Source organism: Bombina bombina, chromosome 3 (assembly GCF_027579735.1).
Source record: "Bombina bombina isolate aBomBom1 chromosome 3, aBomBom1.pri, whole genome shotgun sequence".
Classification (NCBI taxonomy): domain Eukaryota; kingdom Metazoa; phylum Chordata; class Amphibia; order Anura; family Bombinatoridae; genus Bombina; species Bombina bombina.
Genome location: NC_069501.1, coordinates 921,003,761 through 921,023,850, shown reverse-complemented (window position 1 = coordinate 921,023,850; position 20,090 = coordinate 921,003,761). Strand labels below are relative to the sequence as shown.

General features: G+C 38.8%; 1 protein-coding gene across 1 annotated transcript in view; it reads left to right on the top strand.

Annotated features, from left to right (window-relative positions):
* Window positions 1-20,090, top strand: part of TDRD3 (tudor domain containing 3) — a gene marked incomplete in the record, with an annotated part of 1,228,671 nt that overhangs the window by 699,750 nt on the left and 508,831 nt on the right.

Sequence of the window (20,090 nt, the reverse complement as noted above, 5' to 3'; positions counted from 1 at the left end):
GGTGAAGTAAGTTTGTGCTAGATTCTACGTTGATATGCGCTTCGCAGCAGGCTGGAGCCCGGTTTTCCTCTCAGAGTTCAGTGAATGTCAGAGGGATGTGAAGAGAGTATTGCCTAATTGAATTCAATGGTCTCCTTCTACGGGATCTATTTCATAGGTTCTCTGTTATCGGTCGTAGAGATTCATCTCTTACCTCCCTTTTCAGATCAACTATATACTCTTATATACCATTACCTCTACTGATTCTCGTTTCAGTACTGGTTTGGCTATCTACTATATATAGATGAGTGTCCTGGGGTAAGTAAGTCTTATTTTTTGTGACACTCTAAGCTATGGTTGGGCACTTTATATATAAAGTTCTAAATATATGTCTTTAAACTTATTTCTTTCATGTAATTAACAAGAGTCCATGAGCTAGTGACGTATGGGATATACATTCCTACCAGGAGGGGCAAAGTTTCCCAAACCTTAAAATGCCTATAAATACACCCCTCACCACACCCACAAATCAGTTTTACAAACTTTGCCTCCAAGGGAGGTGGTGAAGTAAGTTTGTGCTAGATTCTACGTTGATATGCGCTCCGCAGCAAGTTGGAGCCCGGTTTTCCTCTCAGCGTGCAGTGAATGTCAGAGGGATGTGAGGAGAGTATTGCCTATTGAATGCAGTGATCTCCTTCTACGGGGTCTATTTCATAAGGTTCTCTGTTATCGGTCGTAGAGATTCATCTCTTACCTCCCTTTTCAGATCGACGATATACTCTTATATTTACCATTTCCTCTACTGATTCTCGTTTCAGTACTGGTTTGGCTTTCTACAAACATGTAGATGAGTGTCCTGGGGTAAGTAAGTCTTATTTTCTGTGACACTCTAAGCTATGGTTGGGCACTTTATTTATAAAGTTCTAAATATATGTATTCAAACATTTATTTGCCTTGACTCAGAATGTTCAACTTTCCTTATTTCCAGACAGTCAGTTTCATATTTGGGATTATGCTTTAATTATCATATTTTTCTTACCTCAAAAATTTGACTTTTTCCCTGTGGGCTGTTAGGCTCGCGGGGGCTGAAAATGCTTCATTTTATTGCGTCATTCTTGGCGCGGATTTTTTTTGGCGCAAAAATTCATTTCCGTTTCCGGCGTCATACGTGTCGCCGGAAGTTGCGTCATTTTTTTGACGTTATTTTGCGCCAAAAATGTCGGCGTTCCGGATGTGGCGTCATTTTTGGCGCCAAAAGCATTTAGGCGCCAAATAATGTGGGCGTCTTATTTGGCGCCAAAAAATATGGGCGTCGCTTTTGTCTCCACATTATTTCAGAATCATTTTTCATTTGCTTCTGGTTGCTAGAAGCTTGATGTTTGGCATTTTTTCCCATTCCTGAAACTGTCTTATAAGGAATTTGATCTATTTTGCTTTATATGTTGTTTTTTCTCTTACATATTGCAAGATGTCTCACGTTGCATCTGAGCCAGAAGATACTACAGGAAAACCTCTGCCTGCTGGATCTACCAAAGCTAAGTGTATCTGCTGTAAACTTTTGGTAGCTATTCCTCCAGCTGTTGTTTGTATTAATTGTCATGACAAACTTGTTAATGCAGATAATATTTCCTTTAGTGATGTACCATTGCCTGTTGCAGTTCCCTCAACATCTAAGGTGCAGAATGTTCCTGATAACATAAGAGATTTTGTTTCTGAATCCATAAAGAAGGCTTTGTCTGTTATTTCTCCTTCTAGTAAACGTAAAAAGTCTTTTAAATCTTCTCTCTCTACAGATGAATTTTTAAATGAACACCATCATTCTGATTCTTTGGACTCTTCTGGTTCAGAGGATTCTGTCTCAGAGATTGATGCTGATAAATCTTCATATTTATTTAAGATGGAATTTATTCGCTCTTTACTTAAAGAAGTACTAATTGCTTTAGAAATAGAGGATTCTAGTCCTCTTGATACTAATTCTATACGTTTGGATAAGGTTTTTAAAGCTCCTGCGGTTATTCCAGAAGTCTTTCCTGTTCCTAATGCTATTTCTGCAGTAATTGCTAAGGAATGGGATAGATTGGGTAATTCATTTACTCCTTCTAAACGTTTTAAGCAATTATATCCTGTTCCGCCTGACAGATTAGAATTTTGGGACAAAATCCCTAAAGTTGATGGGGCTATTTCTACCCTTGCTAAACGTACTACCATTCCTACATCAGATGGTACCTCGTTTAAGGATCCTTTAGATAGAAAAATTGAATCTTTTCTAAGAAAAGCTTATCTATGTTCAGGTAATCTTCTTAGACCTGCTATATCATTGGCTGATGTTGCTGCAGCTTCAACTTTTTGGTTGGAAACTCTAGCGCAACAAGTAACAAATCGTGATTCTCATGATATTATTATTCTTCTCCAGCATGCTAATAATTTCATCTGTGATGCCATTTTTGATATTATTAGAGTTGATGTTAGATTTATGTCTCTGGCTATCTTAGCCAGAAGAGCTTTATGGCTTAAGACTTGGAATGCTGATATGGCTTCTAAATCAACTCTACTTTCCATTTCTTTCCAGGGAAACAAATTATTTGGTTCTCAGTTGGATTCTATTATTTCAACTGTTACTGGTGGGAAAGGAACTTTTTTACCACAGGATAAAAAGTCTAAAGGTAAAAACAGGGCTAACAATCGTTTTCGTTCCTTTCGTTTCAACAAAGAACAAAAGCCTGATCCTTCGTCCTCAGGAGCAGTTTCAGTTTGGAAACCATCTCCAGTCTGGAATAAATCCAAGCCTGCTAGAAAGGCAAAGCCTGCTTCTAAGTTCACATGAAGGTACGGCCCTCATTCCAGTTCAGCTGGTAGGGGGCAGGTTACGTTTTTTCAAAGAAATTTGGATCAGTTCTGTTCACAATCTTTGGATTCAGAACATTGTTTCAGAAGGGTACAGAATTGGTTTCAAGATGAGACCTCCTGCAAAGAGATTTTTTCTTTCCCATGTCCCAGTAAATCCAGTGAAAGCTCAAGCATTTCTGAATTGTGTTTCAGATCTAGAGTTGGCTGGAGTAATTATGCCAGTTCCAGTTCCGGAACAGGGGATGGGGTTTTATTCAAATCTCTTCATTGTACCAAAGAAGGAGAATTCCTTCAGACCAGTTCTGGATCTAAAATTATTGAATCGTTATGTAAGGATACCAACGTTCAAGATGGTAACTGTAAGGACTATATTGCCTTTTGTTCAGCAAGGGAATTATATGTCCACAATAGATTTACAGGATGCATATCTGCATATTCCGATTCATCCAGATCATTATCAGTTCCTGAGATTCTCTTTTCTAGACAAGCATTACCAATTTGTGGCTCTACCGTTTGGCCTTGCTACAGCTCCAAGAATTTTCACAAAGATTCTCGGTGCCCTTCTGTCTGTAATCAGAGAACAGGGTATTGTGGTATTTCCTTATTTGGACGATATCTTGGTACTTGCTCCGTCTTTACATTTAGCAGAGTCTCATACGAATCGACTTGTGTTGTTTCTTCAAGATCATGGTTGGAGGATCAATTTACCAAAAAGTTCTTTGATTCCTCAAACAAGGGTAACCTTTCTGGGTTTCCAGATAGATTCAGTGTCCATGACTTTGTCTTTAACAGACAAGAGACGTCTAAAATTGATTACAGCCTGTCGAAACCTTCAGTCTCAATCATTCCCTTCGGTAGCCTTATGCATGGAAATTCTAGGTCTTATGACTGCTGCATCGGACGCGATCCCCTTTGCTCGTTTTCACATGCGACCTCTTCAGCTCTGTATGCTGAACCAATGGTGCAGGGATTACACGAAGATATATCAATTAATATCTTTAAAACCGATTGTTCGGCACTCTCTAACGTGGTGGACAGATCACCATCGTTTAATTCAGGGGGCTTCTTTTGTTCTTCCGACCTGGACTATAATTTCAACAGATGCAAGTCTCACAGGTTGGGGAGCTGTGTGGGGATCTCTGACGGCACAAGGAGTTTGGGAATCTCAGGAGGTGAGATTACCGATCAATATCTTGGAACTCCGTGCAGTTTTCAGAGCTCTTCAGTTTTGGCCTCTTCTGAAGAGAGAATCGTTCATTTGTTTTCAGACAGACAATGTCACAACTGTGGCATACATCAATCATCAAGGAGGGACTCACAGTCCTCTGGCTATGAAAGAAGTATCTCGAATTTTGGTTTGGGCGGAATCCAGCTCCTGTCTAATCTCTGCGGTTCATATCCCAGGTGTAGACAATTGGGAAGCGGATTATCTCAGTCGCCAAACGTTGCATCCGGGCGAATGGTCTCTTCACCCAGAGGTATTTCTTCAGATTGTTCAAATGTGGGGGCTCCCAGAGATAGATCTGATGGCCTCTCATCTAAACAAGAAACTTCCCAGGTATCTGTCCAGATCCCGGGATCCTCAGGCGGAGGCAGTGGATGCATTATCACTTCCTTGGAAGTATCATCCTGCCTATATCTTTCCGCCTCTAGTTCTTCTTCCAAGAGTAATCTCCAAGATTCTGAGGGAATGCTCGTTTGTTCTGCTAATAGCTCCGGCATGGCCTCACAGGTTTTGGTATGCGGATCTTGTCCGGATGGCATCTTGCCAGCCATGGACTCTTCCGTTAAGACCAGACCTTCTGTCACAAGGTCCTTTTTTCCATCCGGATCTGAAATCCTTAAATTTAAAGGTATGGAGATTGAACGCTTGATTCTTGGTCATAGAGGTTTCTCTGACTCCGTGATTAATACTATGTTACAGGCTCGTAAATCTGTATCTAGAGAGATATATTATAGAGTCTGGAAGACTTATATTTCATGGTGTCTTTCTCATCATTTTTCTTGGCATTCTTTTAGAATACCGAGAATTTTACAATTTCTTCAGGATGGTTTGGATAAGGGTTTGTCCGCAAGTTCTTTGAAAGGACAAATCTCTGCTCTTTCTGTTCTTTTTCACAGAAAGATTGCTATTCTTCCTGATATTCATTGTTTTGTACAAGCTTTGGTTCGTATAAAACCTGTCATTAAGTCAATTTCTCCTCCATGGAGTTTGAATTTGGTTTTGGGAGCTCTTCAAGCTCCTCCGTTTGAACCTATGCATTCATTGGACATTAAATTACTTTCTTGGAAAGTTTTGTTCCTTTTGGCCATCTCTTCTGCTAGAAGAGTTTCTGAATTATCTGCTCTTTCGTGTGAGTCTCCTTTTCTGATTTTTCATCAGGATAAGGCGGTGTTGCGAACTTCTTTTGAATTTTTACCTAAAGTTGTGAATTCCAACAACATTAGTAGAGAAATTGTGGTTCCTTCATTATGTCCTAATCCTAAGAATTCTAAGGAGAAATCATTGCATTCTTTGGATGTTGTTAGAGCTTTGAAATATTATGTTGAAGCTACGAAATCTTTCCGTAAGACTTCTAGTCTATTTGTTATCTTTTCCGGTTCTAGGAAAGGCCAGAAAGCTTCTGCCATTTCTTTGGCATCTTGGTTGAAATCTTTAATTCATCTTGCCTATGTTGAGTCGGGTAAAATTCCGCCTCAAAGAATTACAGCTCATTCTACTAGGTCAGTATCTACTTCCTGGGCGTTTAGGAATGAAGCTTCGGTTGACCAGATCTGCAAAGCAGCAACTTGGTCCTCTTTGCATACTTTTACTAAATTCTACCATTTTGATGTATTTTCTTCTTCTGAAGCAGTTTTTGGTAGAAAAGTTCTTCAGGCAGCGGTTTCAGTTTGAATCTTCTGCTTATGTTTTTTGTTAAACTTTTATTTGGGTGTGGATTATTTTCAGCAGGAATTGGCTGTCTTTATTTTATCCCTCCCTCTCTAGTGACTCTTGTGTGGAAAGATCCACATCTTGGGTAGTCATTATCCCATACGTCACTAGCTCATGGACTCTTGTTAATTACATGAAAGAAAACATAATTTATGTAAGAACTTACCTGATAAATTCATTTCTTTCATATTAACAAGAGTCCATGAGGCCCACCCTTTTTTGTGGTGGTTATGATTTTTTTGTATAAAGCACAATTATTCCAATTCCTTATTTTATATGCTTCGCACTTTTTTTCTTATCACCCCACTTCTTGGCTATTCGTTAAACTGATTTGTGGGTGTGGTGAGGGGTGTATTTATAGGCATTTTAAGGTTTGGGAAACTTTGCCCCTCCTGGTAGGAATGTATATCCCATACGTCACTAGCTCATGGACTCTTGTTAATATGAAAGAAATGAATTTATCAGGTAAGTTCTTACATAAATTATGTTTTTTGTCATGATTCAGGATGATCAATATTCCTTATTTCAGACAGTCAGTTTCATTATTTGGGATAATGCATATGAATAATCAATTTTTTTCTTACCTTAAAAATTGTTTCAAATTGACTTTTTTCCCTGTGGGCTGTTAGGCTCGCGGGGGCTGAAAATGCTTCAATTTATTGCGTCATTTTTGGCGCTGACTTTTTTGGCGCAAATTTTTTTATATCATTTTCTGGCGTCATACTTTTTCGTGAATGCGTCATTTTTTTGACGTTTTGCGCCAAAAATTTTGGCGTCATCGGATGTGGCGTCATTCTTGGCGCCAAAAAATTTAAGGCGCCAATAATGTGGGCGTCTTTTTTGGCGCTAAAAAATGTGGGCGTCATTTTTGTCTCCACCTTTTTTTTTCCCATTATTTCAGTCTCATTTTTCATTGCTTCTGATTGCTAGAGGCTTGTTCATTGGCATTTTTTTCCCATTCCTGAAACTGTCATTTAAGGAATTTGATAAATTTTGCTTTATATGTTGTTTTTCTTTTACATAATGCAAGATGTCTCAAATTGACCCTGGATCAGAATCTACTTCTGGAAAGACGCTGCCTGATGCTGGTTCTACCAAAGTTAAGTGCATTTGTTGTAAACTTGTGGTAATTGTTCCTCCGGCTGTAGTTTGTGATGAATGTCATGATAAACTTGCTAATGCAGATAGTATTTCCATTAGTAATATACCATTACCTGTTGCTGTTCCCTCACCATCTAATACTCAGGATGTTCCTGTTAATATAAAAGAATCTGTTTCTAAATCTATTAGGAAGGCTATGTCTGTTGTTCCTCCTTCCAGTAAACGTAAAAGGTCTTTTAAAACTTCTCATTTTTCAGATGAATTTTTAAATGACTGTCATCATTCTGATTTGTCTGTTTCTGATGAGGATTTTTCTGGTTCAGAGGATTCTGTCTCCAATATTGACACTGATAAATCTTCATATTTATTTAAAATGGAATTTATTCGCTCTTTACTTAAAGAAGTTTTAATCGCATTAGAGATGGAGGAATCTAGTCCTCTTGATACTAAATCTACTAAGCGTTTAAATTCGGTTTTTAAACCTCCTATAGTTATTCCAGAAGTTTTTCCTGTCCCTGATGCTATTTCTGAAGTAATTTCTAGGGAATGGAATAATCTGGGTACTTCATTTACTCCTTCTCCAAGGTTTAAGAAATTGTATCCTGTGCCATCTGACAGATTAGAGTTTTGGAACAAAATCCCTAAAGTTGATGGGGCTATCTCTACTCTTGCTAAACGTACTACTATTCCTACGGCAGATAGTACTTCCTTTAAGGATCCTTTAGATAGGAAGATTGAATCCTTTCTAAGGAAAGCTTATTTATGTTCAGGTAATCTTCTTAGGCCTGCTATTTCTTTGGCTGATGTTGCTGCCGCTTCCACTTTTTGGTTGGAGGCGTTAGCACAACAAGTATCAGACCATAATATTCATAGCATTGTTAAACTTCTTCAACATGCTAATAACTTTATTTGTGATGCCATCTTTGATATCATTAGAGTTGATGTCAGGTATATGTCTTTAGCTATTTTGGCTAGAAGAGCTTTATGGCTTAAAACTTGGAATGCAGATATGTCTTCTAAGTCAACTTTGCTTTCTCTTTCTTTCCAAGGTAATACATTATTTGGTTCCCAGTTGGATTCTATTATTTCAACTGTTACTGGGGGGAAAGGAACTTTTTTGCCTCAGGACAAAAAATCTAAAGGTAAATATAGGGCTGCTAATCGTTTTCGTTCCTTTCGTCAGAATAAGGAACAGAAGCCTGACCCTTCCCCAAATGGAACGGTTTCTGTTTGGAAACCTTCTCCAATCTGGAATAAATCCAAGCCTTTTAGAAAGTCAAAACCAGCTCCCAAGTCCACATGAAGGTGCGGCCCTCATTCCAGCACAGCTGGTAGGGGGCAGGTTACGATTTTTCAAAGACATTTGGATCAATTTGATTCACAGTCTTTGGATTCAGAACATTGTTTCACAAGGGTACAGAATAGGATTCAAGGTAAGTCCGCCTGCGAAGAGATTTTTTCTCTCTCGCATTCCAATAAACCCAGTGAAGGCTCAGGCATTTCTGAAATGTGTTTCAGATCTAGAGTTGGCTGGAGTAATTGTTCCAGTTCTGGAACAGGGTCTGGGGTTTTACTCAAATTTATTCATTGTACCAAAGAAGGAGAATTCCTTCAGACCAGTTCTGGATCTAAAGATAATGAATCGTTATGTAAGGATACCAACATTCAAAATGGTAACTATAAGGACTATTCTGCCTTTTGTTCAGCAAGGGCATTATATGTCAACAATAGATTTACAGGATGCATATCTTCATATTCCGATTCATCCAGATCACTTTCAGTTTCTGAGATTCTCTTTTCTAGACAAGCATTACCAGTTTGTGGCCCTTCCGTTTGGCCTAGCAACAGCTCCAAGGATCTTTTCAAAGGTTCTCGGTGCCCTTCTCTCTGTAATCAGAGAACAGGGTATTGCGGTATTTCCTTATTTGGACGATATCTTGGTACTTGCTCAGTCTTCACATTCTGCTGAATCTCATACGAATCAACTTGTGTCGTTTCTTCAAAGACATGGTTGGAGGATCAATTTATCAAAGAGTTTGTTGATTACTCAGACTCAGGTAACCTTTTTGGGTTTTCAAATAGATTCAGTGTCCATGACCTTGTCTCTAACAGAAAAGAGACGTCTGAAATTGGTTTCAGCCTGTTGAAACCTTCAGTCTCAATCATTCCCTTCGTTAGCTTTATGCATGGAAATTCTAGGTCTCATGACTGCTGCATCAAACGCGGTCCCCTTTGCTAGTTTTCACATGCGACCTCTTCAGCTTTGTATGCTGAACCAATGGTGCAGGGATTATACAAAGATATCACAATTAATATCCTTAAATCCCAATGTACGACACTCTGACGTGGTGGATAGATCACCATCGTTTAGTCCAAGGGGCTTCTTTTGTTCATCCAACCTGGACTGTGATCTCAACAGATGCGAGTCTGTCAGGTTGGGGAGCTGTATGGGGATCTCTGACAGCGGGGTTTGGGAATCTCAGGAGGCGAGATTACCAATCAAAATTTTGGAACTCTGTGCGATTTTCAGAGCTCTTCAGTTTTGGCCTCTTCTGAAGAGAGAATCGTTTATTTGTTTTCAGACAGACAATGTCACAACCGTGGCATATGTCAATCATCAGGGTGGGACTCACAGTCCTCAGGCTATGAAAGAAGTATCTCGGATACTTGTATGGGCGGAATCCAGCTCCTTTCTAATCTCTGCGGTTCATATCACAGGTGTAGACAATTGGGAAGCGGATTATCTCAGTCGCCAGACGTTACATCCGGGCGAATGGTCCCTTCACCCAGAGGTATTTCTTCAGATTGTTCAAATCTGGGGACTTCCAGAAATAGATCTGATGGCCTTTCATCTAAACAAGAAGCTTCCCAGGTATCTGTCCAGATCCCGGGATCCTCAGGCGGAGGCAGTGGACGCGTTGTCGCTTCCTTGGAATTATCATCCTGCCTATATCTTTCCGCCTCTAGTTCTTCTTCCAAAAGTGATTTCCAAAATTCTAATGGAACGTTTGTTTGTACTGCTGGTGGCTCCAGCATGGCTTCACAGGTTTTGGTATGCGGATCTCATTCGGATGGCCAGTTGCCAACCTTGTACTCTTCCGTTAAGACCAGACCTATCTCAAGGCCCTTTTTCCATCAGGATCTCAAATCATTAAATTTGAAGGTATGGAAATTGAACGCTTGATTCTTAGTCATAGAGGTTTCTCTGACTCAGTAATTAATACTATGTTACAGGCTTGTAAATCTGTGTCTAGGAGGATTTATTATCGAGTCTGGAAGACTTACATTTCTTGGTGTTCTTCTCATAAATTCTCCTGGCATTCTTTTAGAATTCCTAGAATTTTACAGTTTCTTCAGGTTGGTTTAGATAAGGTTTTGTCTGCAAGTTCTTTGAAAGGACAAATCTCTACTCTTTCTGTTCTTTTTCACAGAAAGATTGCTATTCATTCTGATATTCATTGTTTTGTACAGACTTTGGTTTGTATCAAGCCTGTCATTAAGTCAATCTCTCCTCCTTTTAGTCTCAATTTGGTACTGAGGGCTTTACAGGCTCCTCCGTTTGAACCTTTGCGTTCTCTGGACATTAAAATTACTTTCTTGGAAAGTATTGTTCCTTTTGGCTATCTCTTCTGCTAGAAGAGTTTCTGAGTTTTCTACTCTTTCTTGTGGATCTCCTTTTCTGATTTTTCATCAGGATAAGGCAGTGTTCCTTCCTGTTATTCATTATTTTGTTCAGGCTTTGGTTCTTATCAAACCTGTCATTAAGCCAATTTCTCCTCCTTGGAGTTTTAATTTGGTTCTTAAGGCTTTACAGGCTCTTCTATTTGAGCATATGCTTTCTCTAGACATTATTTACTTTCATGGACAGTTTTTGAATTATCTGTTCTTTCTTGTGAGTCTCCTTTTTCTGATTTTTTTTCATCAGAATAAGGTGGTTTTTGCTATCCTCATTTCAATTCTTACCTAAAGTTGTGATTTCTATCAACATTAGGGAGGAATTATTGTCTTTTCCTAAGACTTCTTTGGTAAGATTCTTACATTCTTTGGATATGGTAAGAGTTTTGAAATCCTATGTTGAAGCTATTCAGATTTCACACAGACTTCTAGTCTATTTGTTATCTTTTCTGGTTTTAGGAAGGTCAAAAGGCTTCTGCCATTTCTTTGGCATCTTGGTTAAACTTTTGATTCATCATGCTTATTTGGAGTCGGGTTGATTCCCGCCTCAGTGGATTACGGCTCATTCTACTAGGTAAGTTTCTACTTCCTGGGCTTTTGAGAATGAAGCTTCTGTTGATCAGATTTGCCAAGCAATGACTTGGTCTTCTTTGCATATTTTTACTAATTCTACCATTTTGATGTTTTCTCTTCTTTAGAAGCAGTTTTGGTAGAATGGTACTTCAGGCAGCTGTTTCAGTTTGATTCTTCTGCTTATAATTTCAGTTTTTTTCATTATAAAAATTGAAACTTTTTGATTTGGGTAGTGGATTTATTTTTCAGTGGAATTAGCTGTCTTTATTTTTTCCCTCCCTCTCTAGTGACTCTTGCGTGGAAGTTTCACATCTTGGGTATCTACTATCCCATACGTCACTAGCTCATGGACTCTTGCTAATTACATGTAAGAAAACATAATTTATGTAAGAACTTACCCGATAAATTAATTTCTTTCATATTAGCAAGAGTCCATGAGGCCCACCCCTTTTTTGTGGTGGTTATGATTTTTTGTATAAAGCACAATTATTCCAATTCCTTATTTTTTGATGCTTTCGCTCCTTTATCACCCCACTTGTTGGCTATTCATTAAACTGAATTGTGGGTGTGGTGAGGGGTGTATTTATAGGCATTTTAAGGTTTGGGAAACTTTGCCCCTCCTGGTAGGAATGTATATCCCATACGTCACTAGCTCATGGACTCTTGCTAGAAAGAAATGAATTTATCAGGTAAGTTCTTACATAAATTATGTTTTATCGCCCTTTGAGCTCAGGCGGACTAGGACTACCACACATCGCTAAATACTATAAAGCAATATTCCTTCAGAGAGTGTTGGACTGACACAGTAACCCTAGCCTTAAAGCTTACAAAACAATTGACTCACACCTCCTAGTATCCCCAACTGCAGGCCCTCTGTGCTGGATCAAACACTCAAATAGACCAAACATGTCAAAACTCACCCTTATACACTCACTTTTTTAAAGTTTGGGACAACATCCGAGACAATTCCATGGGAATATCCTCACCAATTTCCCCGATGACCACTATCCCCATAAACGCCAAACTAACAGGTGGTCTATTGGTCGAGCAGCCTTTAACCCAGGGGTTAGGCTATTCCATCCCATTCACTAAACTGACGGTGGAAGGAAAACTTAGAGATCACAACTTATGGAACTTGCCAGAGGCTCTTTTGCATCTTGGCTTAAATATGGCCAACTATCACACTTAATACAGGAATCATCACACAAACAAGACCTACTCAGAAATTTGACTAATTTTGAACGCCTCTGCTTACTAGATACCCAACCCAGTGGAACACTGTCAATATTGAGAAAGATACTAGACTACTCAAACACGACAACTCTTCGCCCCCCTCCCGATTTCATTACATTGGCAGGACGATCTAAGGACTTCCCTAAGCCCTGCACAGTGGAAAAATATATTCTACAACACACACAAATCCTCCTCATCCTCCAGAGTACTAGAACTCGACCACTAATTACTAATGCGATGGTACCTTACCCGGAAAGAATTAAAAAAATATATCCCACAGGTAATGCATCTTGCTGGTGAGGATGTGGACTCACAGGCACAATGTCACACATTTGGTGGCAATATCCAAAGCTAGCCCCCTTCTGGGAACACATTGACACTTTCTTTCATGTAATTAGCAAGAGCCCATGAGCTAGTGTCGTATGGGATATACATTCCTACCAGGAGGGGCAAAGTTTCCCAAACCTCAAAGTGCCTATTAATACACCCCTCACCACACCCACAATTCAGTTTTTACAAACTTTGCCTCCCATGGAGGTGGTGAAGTAAGTTTGTGCTAGATTCTACGTTGATATGCACTTCGCATCAGGCTGAAGCCCGGTTTTCCTCTCAGAGTGCAGTGAATGTCAGAGGGATGTGAAGAGAGTATTGCCTATTTGAATACCATGGTCTTCCTCTAGGAGATTTATTTCGTAGGTTCTCTGTTATCGGTCGTAGAGATTTCTTCTCCTACCTCCCTTTTCAGATTGACGATATACTCTTATATACCATTACCTCTACTGATTCTCGTTTCAGTACTGGTTTGGCTATCTACTATATGTAGATGAGTGTCTTAGGGTAAGTAAGTCTTATTTCTATTTATGACACTCAAAGCTATGGTTGGGCACTTTATATGTAAAGTTCTAAATATATGTGTTTAAACTTATATTTGCCATGATTCAGGATAATCAGTATTCCTTCATTCAGACTGTCAGTTTAATTTTTTTGGGAAAATGCATATAAATTTTATTTTTCTTACCTTTCAATTTTCAATTGACTTTTTTTCAAAATTGCGGGCTGTTAGGCTCGCGGGTGCAGAAAATGCTTCTATTTATTGCGTCATTCTTGGCGCTAGACTTTTTGGCGCGGAAATTTTGTCATTTCCGGCGTCATAGTTGGCGCCGGAAGTTTTCACGTAATTGCGTAATTTTTTTGACGTATGTGTATTGCGGACGTTATTTTGGCGCCAAAAAATATGGGCATCATTCTTGCCGCCAAAATATGTGGGCGTTATACTTGGCGCCAGTTTTTTTCACATTATTTCAGTCTCACTTTTTAGTTGCTTCTGGTTTTCTAGAGGCTTGTTTCATTTTGCATTTTTTCCCATTCCTGAAACTGCCATTTAAGGAATTTGATAATTTTGCTTTATATATTGTTTTTTCTTTTATATATTGCAAGATGTCACTACCTGACCCTGGATCAGAATCTACTTCTGGAAAAGCGCTGCCTGAAGTCGGTTCTACCAAAGCTAAGTGCATTTGTTGTAAACTTTTGGTAACTGTTCCTCCGGCTGTAGTTTGTGTTAGTTGTCATGATAAGCTATCCAACGCTGATAATATTTCCATTAGTAATAATCCATTACCTGTTGTTGTTCCTTCAACATCTAATGTTCAGGATGTTCCTGTTAATGTTAAAAAATTTGTTTCTAATTCTATTCGGAAGGCTCTGACTGTTATTCCTCCTCCTAGAAAACGTAAGAGGTCTTTTAAAACTTCACATATTTCAGAAGAATTTTTAAATGACCGCCATCATTCTGACTTATCTATTTCTGATGAGAATCTATCTGGTTCAGAAGATTCTACCTCAGATATTAACACTGATAAATCTTCATATTTGTTTAAGATGGAGTTTATTCGTTCTTTACTTAAAGAAGTGTTGATTGCATTCGATATGTAGGAGTCTAGTCCTCTTGATATTAAAACTACTAAGCGTTTAAATTCAGTTTTTAAACCTCATGTAGTTATTCCAGAAGTTTTTCGAGTTCCTGATGCTATTTCAGAAGTAATTTCTAGGGAATGGAATAGTCTGGGTACTACATTTACTCCTCCTCCAAGGTTTAAGAAATTGTACCCTTTGCCATCTGATAGATTAGAGTTTTGGGAGAAAATCCCCAAAGTTGATGGGGCTATTTCTACTCTTGCTAAACGTACTACTATTCCTACGGCAGATAGTACTTTGTTTAAGGATCCTTTAGATAGGAAGCTTGAATCCTTTCTAAGGAAGGCTTATTTATGTTCATGTAATCTTCTGAGACATGCTATTTCTTTGGCTGATGGTGCTGCAGCTTCAACTTTCTGGTTGGAGGCTTTAGCGCAACAAGTGTCAGACCATAATGCTTATAGCATTGTTAAACTCCTTCAACATGCTAATAACTTTGTTTGTGATGCCTTTTTCGAAATCATCAGAATTGATGTCAGGTATATGTTTTTAGCTATTTTAGCTAGAAGAGCTTTATGGCTTAAGTCTTAGAAGTCATATCTGCATTCCAAGTCAACTTTGCTTTCTCTTTCTTTCCAATGTAATAAATTATTTGGTACTCAGTTAGACTCAATAATTTCAACTGTTACTGGGGGGAAGGGAGCCTTTTTACCTCAGGATAAAAAATCTTAAGGTAAATATAGGGCTGCTAATCGTTTTCGTTCCTTTCGTCATAATAAGGAACACAAGCCTGACCCTTCCTCTAAAGGAACAGTTTCCGTTTGGAAACCTTCTCCAGTCTGGAATAAATCCAAGCCTTTTAGAAAGTCAAAACCAGCTCCCAAATCCGCATGAAGGTGCGGCCCTCATTCCAGCACTGCTGGTAGGGGGCAGGTTACGATTTTTCAAAGATGTTTGGATCAATTCGATTCAAAGTCTTTGGATTCAGAACATGTTTCACAAGGGTACAGAATAGGTTTCAAGGTAAGACCGCCTGTGAGAAGATTCTTTCTTTCATGCATTCGAGTAAATCCAGTAGAGGCTCAAGCGTTTCTGAAATGTGTTTCAGATCTGGAGTCAGCTGTGGTAATTGTGCCAGTTCCAGTTCTGGAACAGGGCCTGGGGTTTTATTCAAATCTGTTCATTGTTCCAAAGAAAGAGAATTCTTTCAGACCAGTTCTGGATCTAAAAATATTGAATCGTTATGTAAGGATACCAACATTCAAGATGGTAACTATAAGGACTATTCTGGCTTTTGTTCAGCAAGGGCATTATATGTCCACAATAGACTTACAGGATGCATATCTTGATATTCCAATTCATCCAGACCATTATCAGTTCCTGAGATTCTCTTTTCTAGACAAGCATTACCAGTTTGTTGCTCTTCCTTTTGGCCTAGCAACAGCTCCAAGGATCTTTTCGAAGGTTCTCGTGCCCTTCTTTCCGTAATAAGGGAGCAGGGTATTGCAGTATTTCCTTATTTGGACGATATCTTGGTACTTGCTCAGTCTTTACATTCTGCAGAATCTCACACAAATCAACTTGTGTTGTTTCTTCAAAGACATGGTTGGAGGATCAATTTACAAAAGAGTTCCTTGATTCCTCAGATAAGGGTAATCTTTTTGGGTTTCCAAATAGATTCAGTGTCCATGACTTTGTCTCTAACAGAAAAGAGACGTCTGAAATTGGTTTCAGTTTGTCGAAACCTTCAGTCTCAATCTTTCCCTTCGGTAGCTTTGTGCATGGAAATTTTAGGTCTCATGACTGCTGCATCGGACGCAATCCCTTTTGCTCGTTTTCACATGAGATCTCTTCAGCTTTGTATGCTGAACCAATGGTGCAGGGATTATACAAAGATATCACAATTAATATCCTTAAATCCCAATGTTCGATCTTCTCTGACTTGGTGGTTAGATCACCATTGTTTAGTTCAAGGGGCCTCTTTTGTTCGTCCAACCTGATGCGTCCAACTCTTCAACAGATGCGAGTCTTTCAGGTTGGGGGGCTTTATGGGGATCTCTGACAGCGCAGGGGGTTTGGGAATCTCAGGAGGCGAGATTACCAATCAACATTTTGGAACGCTGTGCGATTTTCAGAGCTCTTCAGTTCTGGCCTCTTCTGAAGAGAGAATCGTTTGTTTTCAGACAGACAATGTCACAACCGTGGCATATGTCAATCATCAAGGGGGGACTCACAGTCCTCAGGCTATGTAAGAAGTATCTCGGATACTTGTATGGGCGGAATCCAGCTCCTTTCTAATTTCTGCGGTTCACATCCCAGGTATAGTCAATTGGGAAGCGGATTATCTCAGTCGCCAGATGTTACATCCGGGCGAATGGTCTCTTCACCCAGAGGTATTTCTTCAGATTGTTCAAATCTGGGGACTTCCAGAAATAGATCTGATGGCCTCTCATCTAAACAAGAAACTTCCCAGGTATCTGTCCAGATCCAGGGATCCTCAGGCGAAAGCTGTGGACGCGTTGTCACTTCCTTGGAATTTTCAACCTGCTTATATCTTTCCTCCTCTAGTTCTTCTTCCAAGAGTGATTTCCAAAATCCTAATGGAACGTACGTTTGTACTGCTGGTGGCTCCAGCATGGCCACACAGGTTTTGGTATGAAGATCTCGTTTGGATGGCAAGTTGCCAACCTTGGACATTTCCGTTAAGGCCAGACCTTCTGTCTCAAGGCCCATTTTTCCATCAGGATCTCAAATCATTAAATTTGAAGGTTTGGAAATTGAACGCTTAATACTTAGTCATAGAGGTTTCTCTGACTCAGTGATTAATACTATGTTACAGGCTCGTAAATCTGTGTCTAGAAAGATCTATTACCGAGTCTGGAAGACTTACATTTCTTGGTGTTCTTCACATAAATTCTCTTGGCATTCTTTTAGAATTCCTAGAATTTTACAATTTCTTCAAGATGGTTTGGATAAGGGTTTGTCTGCAAGTTCCTTGAAAGGACAAATCTCTGCTCTTTCGGTTCTTTTTCACAGAAAGATTGCTAATCATCCTGATATTCATTGTTTTGTACAGGCTTTGGTTCGTATCAAGCCTGTCATTAAGTCAATCTCTCCTCCTTGGAGTCTTAATTTCGTTCTGAGGGCTTTACAGGCTCCTCCGTTTGAACCTATGCATTCTCTGGATATTAAATTACTTTCCTGGAAAGTTTTGTTCCTTTTGGCTATTTCTTCTGCTAGAAGAGTTTCTGAGTTATCTGTTCTTTCTTGTGAATCTCCTTTTCTGATTTTTCATCAGGATAAGCGGTGTTGCAGACTTCATATAATTTTTTACCTAAAGTTGTGAATTCTAACAACATTAGTAGAAAAATTGTTGTCCCTTCATTGTGTCCTAATCCTAAGAATTCTCTGGAGAGATCTTTACATTCTTTGGATGTAGTAAGAGCTTTGAAATATTATGTTGAAGCTACTAAAGATTTCAGAAAGACTTCTAGTCTATTTGTTATCTTTTCTGGTTCTAGGAAAGGTCAGAAGGCTTCTGCCATTTCTTTGGCGTCTTGGTTAAAGTCTTTGATTCATCATGCTTATGTAGAGTAAATCCCTGCCTCAAAGGATTACGGCTCATTCTACTAGGTCAGTTTCTACTTCCTGGGCTTTTAGAAATGAAGCTTCTGTTGATCAGATTTGCAAAGCAGCAACTTGGTCTTCTTTGCATACTTTTACTAAATTCTACCATTTTTATGTTTTTTCTTCTGAGGCAGTTTTTGGTAGAAAAGTACTTCAGGCAGCTGTTTCATTTTGATTCTTCTGCTTATAATTTCAGTTTTTTTCATTATAAGATTAAAACTTTTTGATTTGGGTTGTGGATAATTCAAATCAAAATTTATTTTTTTTGATTTGGGTTGTGGATAATTTTTCAGCGGAATTGGCTGTCTTTATTTTATCCCTCCCTCTCTAGTGACTCTTGCATGGAAGTTCCACATCTTGGGTATCTGCTATGCCATACGTCACTAGCTCATGGACTCTTGCTAATTACATGAAAGAAAACATAATTTATGTAAGAACTTACCTGATAAATTAATTTCTTTCATATTAGCAAGAGTCCATGAGGCCCACCCTTTTTGTGGTGGTTATGATTTTTTTGTATAAAGCACAATTATTCCAATTCCTTATTTTTGATGCTTTCGCTCCTTTCTTATCACCCCACTTCTTGGCTATTCATTAAACTGAATTGTGGGTGTGGTGAGGGGTGTATTTATAGGCATTTTAAGGTTTGGGAAACTTTGCCCCTCCTGGTAGGAATGTATATCCCATACGTCACTAGCTCATGGACTCTTGCTAATATGAAAGAAATGAATTTATCAGGTAAGTTCTTACATAAATTATGTTTTTACATTACTTTTTGACCAGTTCACTGCTTTGTTCATTGGATTTTGTTGCAAGATTACACACAAACAGCAAGTTGACTGCTTAGTATATGGAGGCCTTTGTATTGGTAATGGAAAATAAACTGTTTTTTATTTGTATTTTACTTAGTTTAACCACAGCGACAATCTTTGTGTCAAGGCACACAACAAATTTTGGTTATGCAGATGTTTAGTGAATTCTTTGTATCTCAGCTCAGAATGGTCTTAGCTCATTGGAACAAAAATTTCTCTAGAACACATTACAAGGTACATGTGTATTTATATAAACATTTTGCAGAATCTTGTTCCTAAGACTTAGAACTGAAGTTCTGATGTAATGATTAAGATTGCTGAAAGTTCATTCCACTTTTAGGGTCAATTTATAATGTGAAGGGTTTGAGTCTCAGCCCTAATTGTTTTAAGTGGTACATTGGTAACTATAGTGTGCAGAGCATTTCACTTTTAAGACTTCTTTTTTTTGAGGGCGAGACAGAGCAATATTTTAACATTTCCCCTTCAATGTTGATCATCTCTGGTGGTGGACCAGATAGGAACCTGAAATGTTCACAAATATAAGTCCTCTATTTTAGCATTAGCCTACTTCATTTCATGAGAAATAAATAGATGTAATATAAGCAAAGCAAATAAAAAAATTGAGTATTTTACAATAATAATGTTTGGTTGACATACAATAGCTTATGCGTGTCAAGTGAGTTCTAAAATGTTGCCACATTTGATATTGGTAACATTAGGTATTTGCATATAACATTGATTTTGGTCCCCTAACAGAGGTAATAAACCCAAATGGTCATGGACAAAAATAGCCACACTCCTTTTACCTATATGAAGATGACCTCACTTCCTCATACCTAGTTCTGTCAATCATAGATAGGGACATAGCTTAATCCCCTCTCTGAACATGTTTGAAGTATAGGTTGAGGCTGTTTAAGCTATATGATCCTACCAGGCTACTTTATCTCTGCCTACTTACCAGGTGAGGAAGCAGCAGGAGAAATGCCTTTTCAGGCTGACAGTTCCTGATTGGAATCGATCCATAGGCCGTCATTTTGTTAACCTCACATAATGCCATAATTTGGCATCAGGTCATATCGTATGAACAGTAAAACATATTTAGTTTGGAAGGCTCAGAGATTGTAATGCTGAATTTATTGGTAACACGTTGAGCTACTGAGATGCTGTTGTCGCTGAACCACGCTATTATACCTGAGCCTGTTGTCATGCCTTCCATCTGTTTTAATGTGCACATTATAACCCTTTGAAATATGGAGTATTATGGGTCTGCTGTCCCTAGATAGATTTTTCAGTCCCTCCTATGAGTGTCTAGGGAGCGCAACTACCTCAGCTATTAAGGTATGCACTTATTCAGCCTCTAATGGGAGTGTTAAATCTTAACCCTTTTTGTT